Source organism: Triticum aestivum, chromosome 7B (genome assembly GCF_018294505.1).
Source record: "Triticum aestivum cultivar Chinese Spring chromosome 7B, IWGSC CS RefSeq v2.1, whole genome shotgun sequence".
NCBI classification, from domain to species: domain Eukaryota; kingdom Viridiplantae; phylum Streptophyta; class Magnoliopsida; order Poales; family Poaceae; genus Triticum; species Triticum aestivum.
This window is the reverse complement of record NC_057813.1, coordinates 80,966,206-80,985,160: the sequence shown is the minus strand read 5'-3', so window position 1 is coordinate 80,985,160 and position 18,955 is coordinate 80,966,206. Positions and strand designations below refer to the sequence as shown.

Below are 18,955 nucleotides of genomic sequence, written 5' to 3'. Positions count from 1 at the left end.
AGCCAATTAATAAAGAAGGGGTTGATTTTAAAAATAAAATAAAAATAGAACGAAGTAAATTTATGGAAGGAGGACATTTTAGTTAACAAGATCATTGTTTTAGTTTCTTTTTCTCGGGTATACATCACATTCTATGATGGGCCCGTTCGATGTTCAAACTTCAAACACCCAAACGTATGATGAAGAAATGAGCTTCCACCTTGAAGGGGAAGTTTATATATATATATATATATATATATATATATATATATATATATATATATATATATAGGGCTGGACTATTCTGTTACCGGTAACAGAATATTATTCACCAGCCAGCAACGCACCCCACCCCCACCACCCGCCGCGACCACTGCCCCACCACCAGCCCGCGGCCGCCGCGCCTCCACCAGCCGGCGACGCGCCGCCCCCACCATCCATCGCGGCTGTCGCCCTACCTCCCGCCGCGGCCACCGACCGACCACCAACCCGCGGCCGCCGCGCCTCCATCAGTTGGCAACGCGCCAACCCCACCTTTCATCGCGGCTGCCGCCCTACCTCCCGTCGTGGCTGCCGCCCCACCACCACTCCACGGCCACCGGCCCACCACCAGCCCGTGGCCGCCGCGCCCACCTTCCATCGCCGCCGCCGCTCCACCTCCCATCATGGCCGCCATCCACCAAGACAACCGGCCGACCGTTCACGGATCAGGCGGGTACTCGCACGTTGAGGTGGTGTTGCTCTGGCGAGCTCCTCCATTCCCGACCACGACACGTCCATGGCGGCCTCCTCCATTCCGTTTCCTCCTCCAATAAGTTCAATCATTCAGGTATTACCAGTGCAAGATGACCTGAAGCACCGACAAGTCGTGCCATTTGCGAGGTGTCAGTTCAGGCCGGCAGGGATGCACAGTCCAGGAGTGGCACGTAGATGCGCGCAATAGTGATAGTAGCTACCACCTCGCGGGCATACACGACGAGCTGCACACGCCGCCATCTACGTGCACGTGTGGATGCGACAGTGGCATGTTGCCGGGTGCTTGTCCAGCAGCAAGACACAACTGTTGTGGCCATGGGCGGGCTATCAGCAGTATGCAACGCAAGGCTCAACTAGTTCCTTCTTCCTGTTTCATAGTAGTGTGCACGCTATATGTTTGTCAAAATGTCTCAATGAGTTACAGTACTAGTTCTTGCGTGGTTGTGCTCTATTCTAGCTGCCCTTGCTTGCTACTTGCTACAACTCAAATTAGTTTCTTCCCTGTATTATTAGATGGAGAGAGAAAAAAGTTTGATCTTCCTACCATCTATTCCCATTGAGAGGAAAAAATAAGCTGACACTTTCTTCCCTGTATGTATGCATGGAATGGATAGTAAATATTGTTTTTCGGTGAGTGTAAAGAACAAACTATTTTAGGATGATGCATTTTGTTGGTTTAGAGCGTAGTAAAAGTGTCATGGCCAGCGCTTTAGTGGCAGAAAAGTGGAACCTGCAGGAGATGCCACGAGGGGCGAGGACGTCCAACTCGGCGAGATTAACGTCATCGTCGACCCCATGTTCGCTGGCAAGACCACCGTGGTTCTCCGCCGGCACCGGTAGGTACTCACCCTGGTGCCGTCTCTTGCTTACTGATTCATTTCGCCCCTGTTCCTGTCAGTCAGTCAGAGTTATCTAGTAAGAAGAAAAATGAAGACTGAGAAGAGTAGGTATTAAGCCAAGTATATAAAACTAATGTGCTTCAAAGTGTTTTCTTAAATGCATAAACAAAGATCTATTTTAGTTCAGTTCAAAATTTAATTTTAGTTCAGTTCATCATGAGCAGTAGTCCAAGGCCTCAGCTCCACTTTCCTCTGTAGTGACGATCGCATCAGCTTCACCATCTCCTTTCTGCTGCAGTCCATGGCTGGAGCTTGCCGGTGATGGCGGATGTGGAGCTTCACCACCATTCGCAGCTCCAAACCGTGATCCAGTTCTTCGTGAGGCTCTCGAGCTTGAATTTTTTCCGATTCATCTAATGTAAGCTATTCGGTACATCTAATTCCCAATCGTAAGTACGATTCCCTTTATGTTTTCCATTTTCTTCCTATAACACAAAACATGCACTGTAGGATGAAATGAGAAGATATACTAAAAGAAAATGTGTGGTGGCGCTGTCCATGTTTTCAATTTAAACCACTAGCTTTTTTATACACAAAAAAATCTGCAAATATGTTTGCTACTGTGTGTTTCTAATTGAACCATGCAAATTTCATTTGATGGCATTCGGCAAAATTGCTACTGTGTGTTTCTAATTGAACCACTAGCTTTTTTTTCATTTGATGGACATTCAAGGCAGCAAGCACACACATGTTCTAGTCAGTCTGTGTGTGTGTGTGTTCTCATTAGTCACTCGCCTCTCAGTCCGTCTCTCGAAAGATACCTAGTGTCGCCTTGTGTATTTTCATCAGTTCATGTGTGTTTGTTCTTGGCACACATTAGCCTGGTACCTGGATTAGAAAAAAATCTCCACATCATGTCTGCCTGAATTATTCTAGTGTGGTCTCCCAATCCAAGCATACTTCAGTTCAAGAAAAATCTCCAGACAAGTTCAGAGTAGTTCGCATTAAAGGTTTGATCCTTTTTTATTCGTTTGTTTTTGTTCAGAAAAGCTCCATGGCGTTTCTTGGGCAGCAGCATGCCCCTACAAAAAACTGTAAGTTTGAATTAGGAAAGATAAGTTCAGCCAAAATTAAAACTATTAAAAAACATAATGATTGTATGTTTTTTTCATATCGAACCGCGTACGTCACACCAGATCGATGCCTTCATCTACAGCAAGTCGATGTAGTACTACATGCGAAGTACAAAAATTACTACTAGTGAGAGTTCATTTAAATCCTGGTCAGTTCATCTCCTCAAAACATATTTACTTCTGCTCTGCTCTGATCTTTCTCCTGAATTGTTGATGATGCATCCTCTCTCTCATGATGTGATGTTGTTGCTCTCTCGTAGCTAAAACATGGTACCAAAAACATCCTATAGCTGACCACAATCTGTAATTCTGAAACTACATGTATTACTACTGGGAAGGTTCAAAAATCAGAACTCAACAAGTTCAACATGGTGCATGCCCCAGTTGAGACCATTGAGAGGGCGCACCGCGGCGTCATGGACTACATCAAGCACGCGCTCACCCTCTTCACCGACTTGGCCGCCGTCCTGATCATCATGGTAAACACCCCTAGCCACCTTGCTCGTCTACTCATCCTCCATGCACTATGGTTGCTAAAATTCGATTCGTTTTTATATGATGTGATCCATTGTGATGGCTGATGGTGTTGTGTTCCATTGCAGCTCAAGAACGCAGGCGACAATTCCGAGGACAAGAAGAGGAGGAGGTCCTGAGAGTGTCATATGTGCATCGTTTTTTCTTGTTTCAAAAGTAGAAGGGGAAGATGTAGAGGGTGGACTACTCAGGGCGATTGCTGCTGATGTTGTGTTGTGTTAGGTCAGCAAGTAGTGCTAAAATTATTTTGCAGGAAGAGAAGGCAGCGAGAAGATGTTCCAGGTGACACGCCCTTCCATCAAAACAAAATGTTCAAACATAGCAAGAAGTCAACAGAAAAAGATGTGGGGCTGCTAGACTTTTTCATAAGTTGTACGTAGCAAATCTGTAGTTATGGCATAAAAAGCTGAAATATTGTATATTGTATAATTCCATAAGCTGTACGTAGCAAATCTGTCCATGTGGATCAGTACAACTTACGTACAACCTTAAATTCACAAATCTTATAGTCATCTTTGTAGTACTCTTCGTAACACTTTGTAAAGCAAGAGTGGCCCATTTTCTGTAAGCAACAATTCAAACGTATCTATTGTATCAGTTCTTAAGATTATAGAAGAAAGTTTACTAGCCAGAAGGCCTAGAGAAGTCCACCTTATAATTTGCAAACCTTAAAAATAATGGTCAGTTTGAATTAAAAATCAGTTTGCATTAAGAAGAGTGATCAGATCAAATGAAAACAACGATCAGTTTGAATTAAAAATGACTAAATTAAAAAAATATGAACATTTTGAATTTAAAACAATCAATCAGTTCGAACTAGAAACAATGATTAGTTTGAATTAAAAACAAGAAAGAAAAAAACGTTTCCATCCTCCCTCCGCTGGGATGGCGGTGCCGCGCGCCGTCCCAGCCTCCCTCCGCCGCCGCGCACCGCCATCCCCGCTCCGCGCCGCCACCACGAGCCCCTCCGTCGTGCGCCGCCACTCCGAGCCCCGCCGCCCTGCGCCTGTCACCCCCCCCCCCTTGCGCAGCATCCTATCGACCGGACCAGCCGCCGGCCGAATCCAGTCTCGCCCACGAGCTTCATCTTTTTCCTCGCCGAGACACGCGACAGCCACCCCAGTTCGGACGTAGTAAGTATCTCAGTACGAGTTAAAAACGGTGGTCCGTTCGGAATAAAAGAAATGGCAGAAATTCAAATTGTAAAAATTCAAGCAAAAAAGAAACCCCATGAAAATCCTGCTTAGTAAGTACCTCAATACAAGTCGTAAAATGAGAGAAGTTCAGAACATCGTTGTCAAAAAATGTCGAGTTCAAAAAAAATACATTTTCTTTTTGAATAAAATATCATTCAGTTCGATGATATAAACCATACAAGTACAGGGGCGACGATACAGTAAAACGTTGAAAACTTACAAGAAAAATATTACCCAAAAAACATAGCAAAGTCTAGTTAGTGAAAACACACTTAGTACAAACACATGCAAGCATCAGTACAAGTACTATTTTTCAGAACCATTCAAAATTACTCTACAAAAAATAGCTCAGTACAAACATACACATATATCAGTACGACTACTCTGTTTTTCAAACGAGAAAATAACAGGATCCGTTATGTCGTATTCAAAATTACTCTTAAACGGTTGCAAAGTAGAGAAAATGTTCAACATGACTAAGTTCTGAATTTTCGATAGCTATCCAACGGTATACTATTTTCCATATTTTGACAAACTTTTTAAAAAAATCACGTTCAAAATCAAATTTGACCGTATTCGAATTAGTTTTTAAACCGTAAGAAATTATAAAAACATTTCTATAAGAAAAAGTTGCGCATTTTCTATAGCTTTCCAACGCCGTATAATTTGCGTCAATCCGACAAACTGTTTGTAAAAAATTGCGAAAATACGTTTCGCCCAGAATTTCACCGTTTTTCAAATTACTTTTAAATCATATAGAATTAGAAAAAACAATACATATATGGAAGATGCGGATTTTCACCAGCTTTCCAACGCCATCTTATTTGCTCAATTCCAACAAATCGTTTGAAAATTGAGTCCAAAATACGATTCACGTTTTCGGTTTTGAAAAAAACGGTTTTTTCAAAACTGCTCTTAAACCATAATGATTTTGCAAAAACGTTCAATATACTTGAAATATGGTTGTCAAGAGCTTTCCAACGATATATTAAATGCCCCGCTCCAACAAAAAAATTAAAAAAAGTTTTTGAACTAAAGAAGACGATCTTTTAAACACAACTGAAAGCATCAGTTTAACCGCTTCAAAAACATCAGTACAACCACCTGAAACCGTCAGTTCAAAAAGGGTAACAAAATAATATTCTGTTACGTGTAACAGAATAGCCCAGATGTATATATATATATATATATATATATATATATATATATATATATATATATATATATATATATATACATGGATTTGCTATCAACAACCACTAGAGTGGGTGCTATCGGAACCGTCGGCTCTATTTGAGATTCGCACCTTCTGAAGATAAGGTTCCGAATTCCTGATTTGTTGATTTTCGCCATGACCGAAGCGGAAAGTTCTGAAACCTACCTTTATGCTAGTGCACACCCTGTTTGGAAACCTAGCGCCTGACATGTCACTGTATTTTAGGGCGATAGCAGCGGCTCCTTTCTTGTGCTGCAGAGTGCGACAGTAAACCTTTTCGGTAAACAGCTGCAGGGTCCAGTTTAGCTCATTTTTAGCAAGAGTTCCTTGCTGCGTTGCCCCGTGGTGAAGTTCAAAACTGACATTTTGGGTATTGTTCAACTCATTATGCAAGGTTCCGCACCGTTTTGGGTGGCTCTTTATGTAGCAGCAGGGGTTTTGCGTTTAATCCGGCCACCGAAACAACGTGCGTGAGTAAGTGTGTAGTAACGTACGCAACACCGTCCAACTGCCCCTGCCCTCTGAACCTGCACCGTCCATCCGATAGCAATAGATGAAGCCATGTTCCAGCTTTATTGTTATTGCTTCTAAGATTTTTCAGTCATAACATTTCTCCCCTTAGCCAGCGCCTCCACCTTCTCTGAACCCAACAACGCAGTCTGGGCTTCATTTGTATCAACGGTGATGGATCCGGCTGGAGATCATAGTGCAAGCAGGGCAAGCCAGCACGTCGGCGTTGTTCCAACTAAAAGCGTGTTTGCAGGAACCATCGGCCTCGGCCCTGCTTCAGTCGAGCTCCAGCTGCTATCTGGGCTTTTAGCAGGAGAGCAAACGACCACCCTCGTGTGTAAGATAGTCGCCGGGCATATTTTTCCAAGCCTACTCGTGAATCCGAGCACGGGCCGGCCTCCCCGCCTACGATCAATACGTACAAGTGGATCCCGACAAGAAAGACCAGGAAAGCTCTGAACTTGGGATTCGAGGACTCACGAGAATCGTTGGTTGGCCGGTGCAGTGTTTTTTGTTTGACTTTACCCATTATAATCTTTGTTCTTTTCTGCTGCACCTAGTCCCTACTCATGTTCTTCTTTCCAGCTGGCCCTTCCCGGGTCAAACTGCTCGTACGGGGCCCCCGTACCAGCCAATGCACAACGCCACCTCCCTTTGGCCTGGTCTTCTCATCTTTTTGCTGCCGCCCGCAGCCCCGTGATGCAGTACATACATCTTGCTCATGATGCAGCTATTTTCAAAGCCACCCAGGCTGCCCTTTGCACGCCCGTCCACACTGTAGCAATAGTTTCGACGCAGCTATGGCGGCTAGCTCGCCGGCGTAGAAGGTGCTTGGCGTCGACTCCTGTGATATGCAATTTATTTTTTATACCCTGATAAATGTTTCTGAAATGGTGTGCAGTACATTTTTCCGTTTATCCCCTGTAATGAACATCAAATTGTTTTGCGTTCAGAGTTGTTACAATTTTTCCCTTTCTAACAATTAATATCTGTTTTTTCCACGTGTCATTTTTTTGGGTGCTACGTTTTAAAAAAAAGCCAATAACACAGTATAATGGGTTTAAAACTCTGTAAACACATGCACACTGGTGCTTGCGCCGACGTGCTTTTTTTAACCATTTGATCGTTTTTAAAGTACTCCCTCTGTCCCAAAAATCTTGTCTTAGATTTGTCTAAACACGGATGTATCTAGATATGTTTTAGTGTAAGATACATCCGTATCTAGACAAATCTAAGACAGGAATTTTGGGACGGAGGGAGTACAAAAAATGATGTATAATTAGCCCACATAACTATTTTTGCATGTGTTGGAAATTAAATTCAGAAGAGAAGGAATTGTATTTTAAAAACTAGGTTTGAACTAGGGGCATGAGCTGCGAGCATGCAGAACTTATGAAAAATTTCCAAAATGATTTGGGGTGCGACAATAACGAAGGACGGTTCTTGCTCTCGATATGGAAGGGACTTGGTGGTGGGAATGCACACAGGGGGCATGGGTGGGGTACGGTTCGTTCTGTGCAAAAAAGGGGTTCCCCACTCGGAGCGGCGTGAGGCTCCGGCAGTAAAAAGGAGTGTTCTATCCCTTTGAAGACGTCCCGGGGGGGGGGGTTCAATATGGGAATGCATGTAGGAGGTTCGGGAGTCATATCCGTAGCGAGGGAGAATATAGTTGCACATCCATATACATGTGTTTATCAAACGTCTCGTTCAACAACCCAAAATGACATGATTGGGGGGGGAGGGGGTCGACTCGGTGCTACGGTATCAACTGACTATGAAGCCAACATCCATTTCTGGTGTCGCTGGCACGCGAATTTTCCTTACCGTTCCTCAACCGAGGTGCTTGAGGTTATAACACAATGAAATGTAGTCTCCTCCATCGATGAGATTGCAGGTTTGTTTTGTTCTTTGGGGGCGATGCCTAAACAATGCGCACGTGATGTTTGTTTTATAATGTAATGGAATGGGCAACTCTTCCATGGGTGGCCCAATGAGTTTACAGAACTACGTGAAAGTTCCCCGCGCTCAACAGAGAGTTCCCTTCATCGGGAGCAAGTGGGGTTCGTGCAGTAAGGAAGGGTTGTTCTCATCCTCTATATTTTTGTGTGACGAGGTTCCCGCAATAAAAACGAGGGCTCTCTATCTCAAGGAGGTGGGAACCGGGGGTGGGGGGTGCGAATGCGTATAGAATGTCCGTGCAAATGTCCCGCGAATGTTCCTCAACACCTCAGAGGGGTCCCTCGGCCGGGATTCTTGAGGATATAACACAATTAAATGGATGGTTATGCAGACATGAGAAGGGGGGTTTGTTTTGTTCTTGGGGGGAGATGCCTAAACATGCACGCGCGAGGCTGCTTTCGTAATGCTGCACGGTTCCTTTCGCGCAGAAAGAGAGTTCCCCCTTCCTACAATAATGAAGGACAGTTCTCGCCCTATATATTACGGGGCAAGGGTCCAACAGCAAATACGAGTGTGCTCTCTCTCAGGGCGGCGTGAACCAAGGTGGGGGGGTGTGGGAATGCATATAGGAAATCCGTGCGTCATATTCAAAAAATCTCGTTCAAGTCAAAAAATGAGATGACCAGGGGGTTGGTTCGGTGCTACTGGTTCAAATGTGTATGAAACCAACATCCTTTCCTTGTATCGCCGTCCCGCGAATGTTCCTCACAAACTCAGAGGGGCCTATCAGCCCGTGTTGCTTGAGGATATAACCCAAATAAATGGAGGGATATCCATTAGTGAGATGGTGTGTTTTTTTGTTCTTCAGGGGAGATGCCTAAACATGCATGCGCGAGGCGTGCTTTCATAATGTTGCACGGTTTCTTCCACGCAGAAAGAGAGTTCCCTCTTCAGCACAGGGTGAGGTTCCGACACGTCTCTACCAAGACGAAAAACCAAACGATAGGGGGGTCGATTTTGGTGTGTTGCCCGATGAGTTTGAAAACTCCTTGAAGGTTCCTCGCGCGCGAATGGAAGGTTCCCTCGTCAGTAGCGGGTGGGGTTCCTGCAATAATGAATGGTAGTTCACACCCTCCATATATAAGACAACATTCCCACTGTAAATACGAGGGTTCTCTCTCAAGGAGGAGGGCACCGTGGTGCGGTGTGGGATTCATATAGGAGGTCCGTGTGTCTCTACACAGACGGAATACATATAGAGGGCCCACGTTACATTCACATGATTCTGACCGTGTGAAGGAGAAGACTCGCCCGTCCATGTACATATGGTCTGTCGCGTCTTGTTGAAGGCAAAAAGTGACATGACAGGGGGGAACCATTTAGCGCTACTGTATAAGACTTGTGCGAAACAAACATCCGTTTCTGCCATGGTGGAGGTCCGGCGTCATATGCATATGGTTTTGACCATGCCAAGGAGAAGACTCGCCCATCCATATACATATTGTTTTCACGCGTCTCGAACGAGACGAAATAAATGATAGGGGGGTCGATTTCGGTTCTACAGAAGGATTCTGTTATCGCCGTCTTGGGAATGTTCCCTTAGCCGGGGTGCTTGAGGGTATATCAGAATTAAATGATGCACTATCCATCGGTGATGTGGTTTTTTTGTTATGTTTTCTCGGGAAATTCCTAAACGTGCACACACGAGGCTACTTTATAAATGGAATATAAGGTGCAACTATTCCATGTGTTGCCCAATGAGTTTGCAGAACTACTTGAATGTTCCTCACGCGCAAACGGAAGGTTCCCTCGTCGGGAGTGGTTGGTGTTCCTGCAATAATGAAGGACAGTTCTCGCCCCTATATATTAAGGGGCAAGGGTCCAACAGCAAATACGAGTGTGCTCTCTCTCAGGGTGGCGTGAACCAAGGTGGGGGTGTGGGAATGCATATAGGAGATCTGTGCGTCATATTCAAAGCATCTCGTTCAAGTCAAAAATTGAGATGACCAGGGGGTTGATTCGGTGCTACTGGTTCAAATGTGTATGAAACCAACATCCTTTCCTTGTATCGCCGTCCCGTGAATGTTCCTCACAAACTCAGAGGGGCCTATCAGCCCGTGTTGTTTGAGGATGTTGGGGTACGTTGCAGAAAATAAAAAAAAATTCTACGGTTTCGCCAAGATTAATCTATGAGTTCATCTAGCAACAAGAGAGAGGAGTGCATCTACATACCATTGTAGATCGAGCGGAAGCGTTCAAGAGAACGGGGTTGAGGGAGTCGTACTCGTCGTGATCCAAATCACCGGAGATCCTAGCGCCGAACGGACGGCACCTCCGTGTTCAACACACGTACGGTCAGTGTGACGTCTCCTCCTTCTTGATCCATCAAGGGGGAAGGAGAGGTTGATGAAGATCCAGCAGCACGACGGCGTGGTGGTGGATGCAGCAGGGATCCCGCCAAGCGTTTGCGGGAGGGAGAGGTGTAGCAAGGGGGAAGGGAGGCGCCAAGTTCAAGGGTGCGGCTGCCCTCCCTCCCCCCTCTTTATATAGGGACCCTTGGGGGTGTCGGCCCTAGGAGATTGAATCTCCAAGGGGGGGCGGCGGCCAAGGGGGTGCCTTGCCCCCCAAGGCAAGTGGAGGCGCCCCCTCCCCTAGGGTTCCCAACCCTAGGCGCAGGGGGGCCCTAGGGGGGGCACCAGCCAACCAGGGGCTCGTTCCCCTCCCACTTCAGCCCATGGGGCCCTCCGGGATGGGTGGCCCCACCCGGTGGACCCCCCGGGACCCTTCCGGTGGTCCCAGTACAATACCAGTGACCCCTGAAACTTTCCCGATGACCGAAACTCGACTTCCCATATATAATTCTTTACCTCCGGACCATTCCGGAACTCCTAGTGACGTCCAGGATCTCATCCGGGACTCTGAACAACTTTCGGTTTGCTGCATACAAATATCTCTACAACCCTAGCGTCACTGAACCTTAAGTGTGTAGACCCTACGGGTTCGGGAGACACGTAGACATGACCGAGACGGCTCTCTGGTCAATAACCAACAGTGGGATCTAGATACCCATGTTGGCTCCCACATGCTCCTCGATGATCTCATTGGATGAACCACGTTGTCGAGGATTCAAGCAACCCCGTATACAATTCCCTTTGTCAATCGGTATGTTACTTGCCCGAGATTCGATCATTGGTATCCCAATACCTCGTTCAATCTCGTTACCGGCAAGTCACTTTACTCGTACCGTAATGCATGATGTCGTAAACAGACACTTGGTCACTTTGAGCTCATTATGATGATGCATTACTGAGTGGGCCCAGAGATACCTCTCCGTCATACGGAGTGACAAATCCCAGTCTCGATCCGTGTCAACCCAACAGACACTTTCGGAGATACCCGTAGTATACCTTTGTAGTCACCCAGTTACGTTGTGACGTTTGGTACACCCAAAGCACTCCTACGGTATCCGGGAGTTACACGATCTCATGGTCTAAGGAAAATATACTTGACATTGGGAAAGCTCTAGCAAACGAACTACACGATCTTGTGCTATGCTTAGGATTGGGTCTTGTCCATCACATCATTCACCTAATGATGTGATCTCGTTATCAATGACATCCAATGTCCATAGTCAGGAAACCATGACTATATGTTGATCAACGGGCTAGTCAACTAAAGGCTCACTAGGGACATATTGTGGTCTATGTATTCACACATGTATTATGATTTTCGGATAACACAATTATAGCATGAATAAAATACAATTATCATGAACAAGGAAATATAATAATAATCCCTTTTATTATTGCCTCTAGGGCATATTTCCAACAGAGGATATAACCCAATTAAATGGAGGGATATCCATCAGTGAGATGGGGTGTTTGTTTTGTTCTTCAGGGGAGATGCCTAAAAATGAACGCGTGAGGCGTGCTTTCGTAATGTTGCACGGTTCCTTCCATGCAGAAAGAGAGTTCCCCCTTCAGCACAGGGTGAGGTTCTGAAAAAAATGAATGACGGTTCTCTCTCTATCGAGACGGTGTATACCGGTGTGTGGGTATTGGCATACATGTAGGAGTTCCCGCGTCGTATGCATATAGTTTGGACAGTGCGAAGGAGAAGACACCCCCAGCCATAGACATTCGGTTTTGTTGGGTCTCGCTGAAGACAACAAGTGACAAGACATGGGGGCGTGATTCGGTGCTACGGAATCAGATGTGTATGAAACAAACATCCGTTGCTGCTGGGTGGGGGTCCGGTGTCATATGCATATGGTTTTTCACGTGCCAGAAAGAAGACTCGCCCATCCATGTACATATTGTTTTGACACGTCTCTACCAAGCCGGAAAATTGAATGATAGGGGGATCAATTTCGGTGTGTTGCCCGATGAGTTTGCAAAACTCCTTGAAGGTTCCTCGCGTGCTAACGGAAGGTCTGACCTAGGGTTTCGCCTATTGCCCAAAAAGGGGCCCAAGTAGTGCCAATGGCAGTCCCTCCGAGAAAGGGAACGCCCCCCACCAGCCAAACACCCCGCTCTCCCCGCCGCAAGTGTTCGCAGCGCCGTCCTAGAATGCTGATATTTGCAGTAATGCCGAAGGTGGCACGGAGCGTCGCCGGACTTGCGAGCTTCGTTACAGGGCGTGGGTTGTGTGGCCAAGCGTAATGAAAGACAACGATATGTGATGGTGGCCGGAGCCCCGCACAAACTAGGGACTGGAAAACGCAGATGAAAGGACTTCCGGGAGCAGAGTAGTGGAGTGCCGGCTAAACCTATGAGCTGCAAGGAGGTGTAGCTCCTGGGTCGAGCTGGCAACTCAAAACTGGCGGCCTTTTTCTTAAATGTTCACATTGTTTTCAAACCACATCAGCACTTTGTATTACTCTCCGTATTTTCATTTTTTACACCTTAAACCACATCGGCGCTTGTATTACTCTTCATGTACTTACTTTTTTTAGTTCAAACGGAGATGTGCAGGGATGGATGGTGGGGCGATGCCAAACAGACAACGAGCTAGGGAGGTCAGAGAAGATAGAAAAAAAACAGAATTTCCAGTAGTCTAAAAAGATTTTTAAATAAGGACCAAAAAATGCATGCATGTTCAAGTTGTTGTACAAGCACCGGGGGCAGCTTTCTGTTGAATGGAACGTGTACGCCGTGTTCGCTGCCGGTCCGTGAGGTGGGCAAGGTTGAATCCATGCAGTATATGTTTGGACGGGTGAGGTGCAGTGATTCATGCTTATTCATGGTTTGAGAGTGGATTTTTGCATGGATGAATGTATTTTTTATTGCGAAAAACGAACTACCGAGCCAGCAAAACATCTGCAGATTGGAGCGCTGCTTGGTCAATATTTTTGCGTGGCTGTCATCGGGATGTAGGCAGTGGCGGGCAGTGATGATGTTTCGGCCGGTTGGGGGAGGTTCGAACCTTCAGGAAAAGGTTCTCCACAGCCCGCCTACGCACACCATGGGCCCAAGGCCGGTGGTCCAAGCCTGCTGCACTGCGTGTTTTGCAGCCTAGTTCTGCCCATGTGCAGCCCGCCTGGTCCACTTTCGCTATAAGAGATAAAAAGCATCAAATGAAAAATGGAATGAAATGCAAAAGAGGTAAGAGGAGGGACCAGATCCCCACGCGAATGAGCACTTGTGATTGCAGCCGCGCTAGTAAAACTTTTTATCTTTGCTTTTCCCTATATATATATATATATATATATATATATATAAAGTGTTACTATTCATCATCCAGGGTGCAGCAGATTAAATTATTTTGCACCCGATGTAATCTTACAATCGCTTCCTAAATAAATTACGTTTAAACTATAAATGGTTACATGCATATTGATTCAATATGTAAATTTTGGTATAAACAAACCAAAATATAGGTTGTAAGACCAGAAAAATCACATTTTATGTACGTTTTACACTATGTTTTTACATTCGTAATTTTACGTAACATGAAATATTTTTTACGACAAGTACATATTTTCTTACGTTCTCTTTTTATGTATGAAATAAGACAAAATTTACGAAACGTAAAAATAAAAATATGGTGCATTGATGTCAAAATAGAAAGGGGGTGAAGAATAATTATTTCTCACCCAAGGTGACGAATAGCGCGACCCTTTTTGAACTGGGCTATTCATATACATACATATCTGGGCTATTCTGTTACGCGTAACAGAATATTATTCTCTTACCCTTTTTGAACTGACGGTTTCAGATGGTTGTACTGATGTTTTCGAAGCGGTTGAACTGATTCTTTCAGTTGTGTTTAACATATCGTCTTCTTTAGTTCAAAACCTTTTTGTAATTTTTTTGTCGGAACAGGGCGTGTAATATATCGTTGGAAAGCTCTTGACAACTATATTTCAAGTATATTGAACGTTTTTGCAAAATCATAATGGTTTAAGAGCAGTTTTAAAAAAAACCGTTTTTTCAAAACCGAAAATGTGAATCGTATTTTGGACTCAATTTTCAAACGGTTTGTCAGAATTGAGTAAATAAGATGGCGTTGGAAAGCTGCTAAAAATCCGCATCTTCCATATATGTATTGTTTTTTCTAATTCTATATGATTTAAAAGTAATTTGAAAAACGATGAAATTCTGGGCAAAAGGTATTTTCGCGATTTTTTGCAAATGGTTTGTCAGATTGACGCAAATGATACGGCGTTGGAAAGCTACGTAAAATGCATAACTTTTTTGTATTGAAATGTTTTTCTAATTCCTTACGGTTTAAAAACGAATTTGAATACGGTCAAATTTGATTTTTTTTAAAAGTTTGTCTAAATGGGGCAAATAATATAAAGTTCGATAGCTACCGAAAATGCAAAACTTAGTCATGTTGAACGTTTTCTCATACTTGCAGCCGTTGAAGAATAATTTGGATTACGGTGAGACCCATCATGTTGTTTTTATTCAAAAAACAGAGTACTCGTATTGATATATTTGTGTGTTTGTACTGAGGTATTTTTCACAGTAGTTTTGAATGGTTCCAAAAAAAGTACTTGAACGGATGTCTATATGATTTTGTAGAGAGCGTGTTTCCACATACTAGACTTTACTTTGTATTTATTTAAAAAGTTTTTAATACGGCAAGACACATCCTGTTGTTTTCCTGTCTGATAAACAAAGTACTCGTATTGATATATGTGTGTGTTTGCAGTGAGCTATTTTTCACAATCCGGAATGTTCACGGGGTTGATCACTTGAATTTGTAGAAATGTAACTTTTAGGTTTAGTTTAAAATGTGTTTCGACGTGTCATCATCACCGAACTTGCATGGTTTATATACTTGAATTGGCTGAATTTTCTTCTCCAAGAAATGTTTTTGTGTTTTGTGATAGTAACCATTGATGCAACAATCCATACCGAATTTGATATGCCCTTTGAACTGATTATAAAATACATACTGAACTGTCGACATATGGTAATGCATGAAAACAATTACATAATCATCCACAGGTTGTACATGTTGCAAACAATTATCAAATGCTAAGCTACAGTCTGTACACTTCTTTTTTTTAAACTCAACATTTTTTGACAACGATGTTCTGAACTTCTCTTATTTTACGACTTGTACTGAGGTACTTACTAAGCAGGATTTTCATGGGGTTTCTTTTTTTTCGCTTGAATTTTTACAATTTGAATTTTGGCCATTTCTTTTATTCCGAACGGACCACCACTTTTAACTCATACTGAGGTACTTACTATGCCTGAACTGGGGTGGCTGTCGCGTGTCTCGGCGAGGAAGAAGACAAAGCTCGGCGGTTGGTCCGGTCGGTAGGATGATGCGCAAGGCGGGGGGTGACAGGCGCAGGGCGGCGGGGCTCGGAGTGGCGGCGCACGACAGAGGGGCTCGGGGTGGTGGCGCAGGGCGGGGATGGCGGTGCGTGGCGGTGGAGGGAGGCTGGGACGGCGCGCAACAACCGTCGGAGGCGGGGACGGGCCGCGGCAGCCGCCGGAGGTCGGGACAGGCTGACGAGCTCGTCGGAGGGAGGCGCGCGGGGAGGATCTGGCACCCGTCGACAGGGAGGTGCGCGGGGAGGGGCCGACGCCCGTTAGAGGGAAGGCGCGCAGGAAGGGGCCGGCGAGCCTGTCGACGGAGAGGCGTGCGGACGGCCGCCTGGCAGCAGCGCGTGGGTCGGAGGAGCGACCCGTCACGGCGCCGCGGGCTCCCTCGCTCAGGCTGTCGTCGTCGCTCGCTCGCCCGCGACGGCTACCTCCGGCGGTAGGAGGCGGGTTAGGTTGGCGTCGGGTCGAGGAGTTTCTGCTGTGGCCTGCGTGTCGCGCCCTTATAGGGTCGAGGGGTAACAAAATAATATTTTGTTACTAGTAACAAAATAATCCAGCCCTATATATAACACCAGCAACCTCTTGTGATGTTCCTCATTGCCGCCGCCGCCACCACCAACATCAACAATGACGACCAGCTCATGAGACGGCTACTAGAGCGCTGGAGCCTTTTTGAGAAGGCAACACACTCGATATCAAGAGAGAGTGAGGCAGAGAGGAACAGAGATCGAGGGACTCATGGAGGGAAGGAGGGAGGAAGTGGGAGAGATATCTTGCAGGTACACATTGGTAGGACAACCTTGTTTTGAAATATATATAGAATTTGGTGGGAAGTCACGATGTGCTTGTTCCTAATCTATCAAACATCATAACTTTTATGTCGAATGTGTAGTAGAAATGTTCTTCAATAAATATGTTTTGGGATCTTGATATGTTTGTATGGTTGTAAATATATCCTTTCACATATCATTTCGGGAAACTGTTTTAGTTGGGAGAGAAAATAAATAAAGAAAAATACTCCCTTTGTCCCAAAATAAGTGTCTTAACCTTGGTATAACTTTATACGGACAGAGGGAGTAAAACACTTTAACAATAAAACATTTATTTTTGTTATCACTATATTATTTATATTATTAATTTTAAAAATTGCAGGAATGTGTTTGGATATTTTGTTTTTCATTTTATGCTCCGGTGGAACGGTAAAGAATTGGTCAAGCCGGACATGTTCTAGGACCTTCGACGTGTAATTTTCATACTAACTACACATATTGTTTGTGCAGGATGGGTATGAGTTGAGAAAGCAATTTTTATTATATTTGCTAAAACATCGTGGGAATGAAGCTAAAGGCAACTTTTCTGATATTGTGAAAGAATTTCTTAAGCGCATCATCTAGATATTGATAGTTTTTTAATAGATGTTTAGTTGGAACATCGCTCAGTTTGTTATATGGACATGTCGTTAATCTTTCCTTTTTTTATCAATTTAGATTGCAAAAATGGACTTCGATTATTGAATAATTGTGTTTGTGTTACACTGAACTATTTCAAGAGCCCATGGCAACGCACGAGCACTCTACTAGTATCCATAAAAAAAAGTTGCCAGCAAATTGGAGAAAAGAAAAACATTTCCAACTGTTCCGATAAACCATTCAAACTAGGCCTTTCTTCCCACAATGTTCATGGCAAGATGTCCTTCCTGTATACTTCCTCCGTTCCCAAATATAAGTCTTTTTAGAGATTCCAACAAGTGACTATATATGGAGCAAAATAAGTGAATCTATATTCTAAAATATGTCCGACATACATATGTATGTTGTAGTCTATTTGAAATGTCTAAAGATATTTACATTTAGGAACGGAGGGAGCATTTTTTACGGACTGGAAACCGCCTGAACTTCATTGCACGCCTTGTCAAAACTTCGTCAGAAAGCCTCCCAGCACCACGCCCATCGTGCTAACATGCCGCCGCTCGGCGGCCATCACACGCCTGCGCCGGTGGTCGTCACGCATGTCACTGACTGGCGGGTCCTAAACCATTACCTTTTTTGTTTAACTAAAACAAAATATAAATGAATTGAGGTGAAGGGGTTAACGGGAATTGACAAAAGTGGCTCTCGTACAAACCTAAATACCATCAGCAAGGTCCTTCATAGCTACTTCTTGCATTGTTGCAAGTTCTTGTTTGTTGCCATGGTGATTGGATATGGTGTTCAGAAACGCCGCGCCCATTGAGGATATATACAATCGTCATGGTAGTACCCCCATGTTGTAGTGGTGCCCGTTGACGGTGTGGTTGCTCGGCGGTGCTTCCCCATTACAAAGTCTTCTGAACAGTGAAGATCACAGAGCACATTGATGTCGTTGTGAGAACCAGACATCCCTAAGACAGCATGTCAGATCCACAAGTCCCTTGATGTGAGTTCTTCTAGTATGATGGTGGCATCTTTGGTTTGACCTTGATACATCACGCTCAAACCTTTGGGCAGTTTTTCCATTGCTAATGCATGCAATCAACTGGACCAAACATACCTGAAAAACTCTTGCCGCTCCAATAGCAATGAACCTTTTTGTATCATGCACATTTGGTTCTATCAGATACTCTGCTCCAAACACCTTCTCCACGGCTGGAGCAAATCTCACAGCGGTCTTTAAACATGTGCTCTCCCTCATCCGGACCATCTCACCAACGACATTAGTGGAGGTACCTAATGCAAGCATCCTAAAAGCAACTGTGCATTTCTGGTTAGTAGAGAACAAGAGTTGTCCGCAACAATCCACGTTGAGCCTGAAGTAGGGATCATGTGCCTCCACTCCCTCCTCCACACGCAAGACCAAGGGTTTGCGCATACGGAAGCGCCGACGAAACCATGTATCAGAGAATGTTGGTTCGTGCTTAAAGTATTCCTTGTAGAGCAGCCATGCTCCAGCGACCCTATCTCAGTTCAAAACTCCTATCCCTTTGATCTGACCCTTGAACTTCAGAATAGGCTCCAACTCCTTGTGCATCTCCTTCTGGATGCTCATGATCATCGACATCTTCGTACGAATCTGATGAACTGAAGAACTACTTTTGAATTAATTCATTGAGCTCCTCGTCTCCATACTC

At 44.6% G+C, this 18,955-nt stretch overlaps 1 long non-coding RNA gene across 1 annotated transcript; it reads left to right on the top strand.

Annotated features, from left to right (window-relative positions):
* Positions 1–339: 339 nt before the first annotated feature.
* On the top strand, positions 340–3,790 carry LOC123163130 (uncharacterized). Its single transcript, XR_006481724.1, has 3 exons — positions 340–1,571; positions 1,873–3,186; positions 3,310–3,790. It is a non-coding gene; the product is annotated as an uncharacterized lncRNA (long non-coding RNA).
* Positions 3,791–18,955: the final 15,165 nt, after the last annotated feature.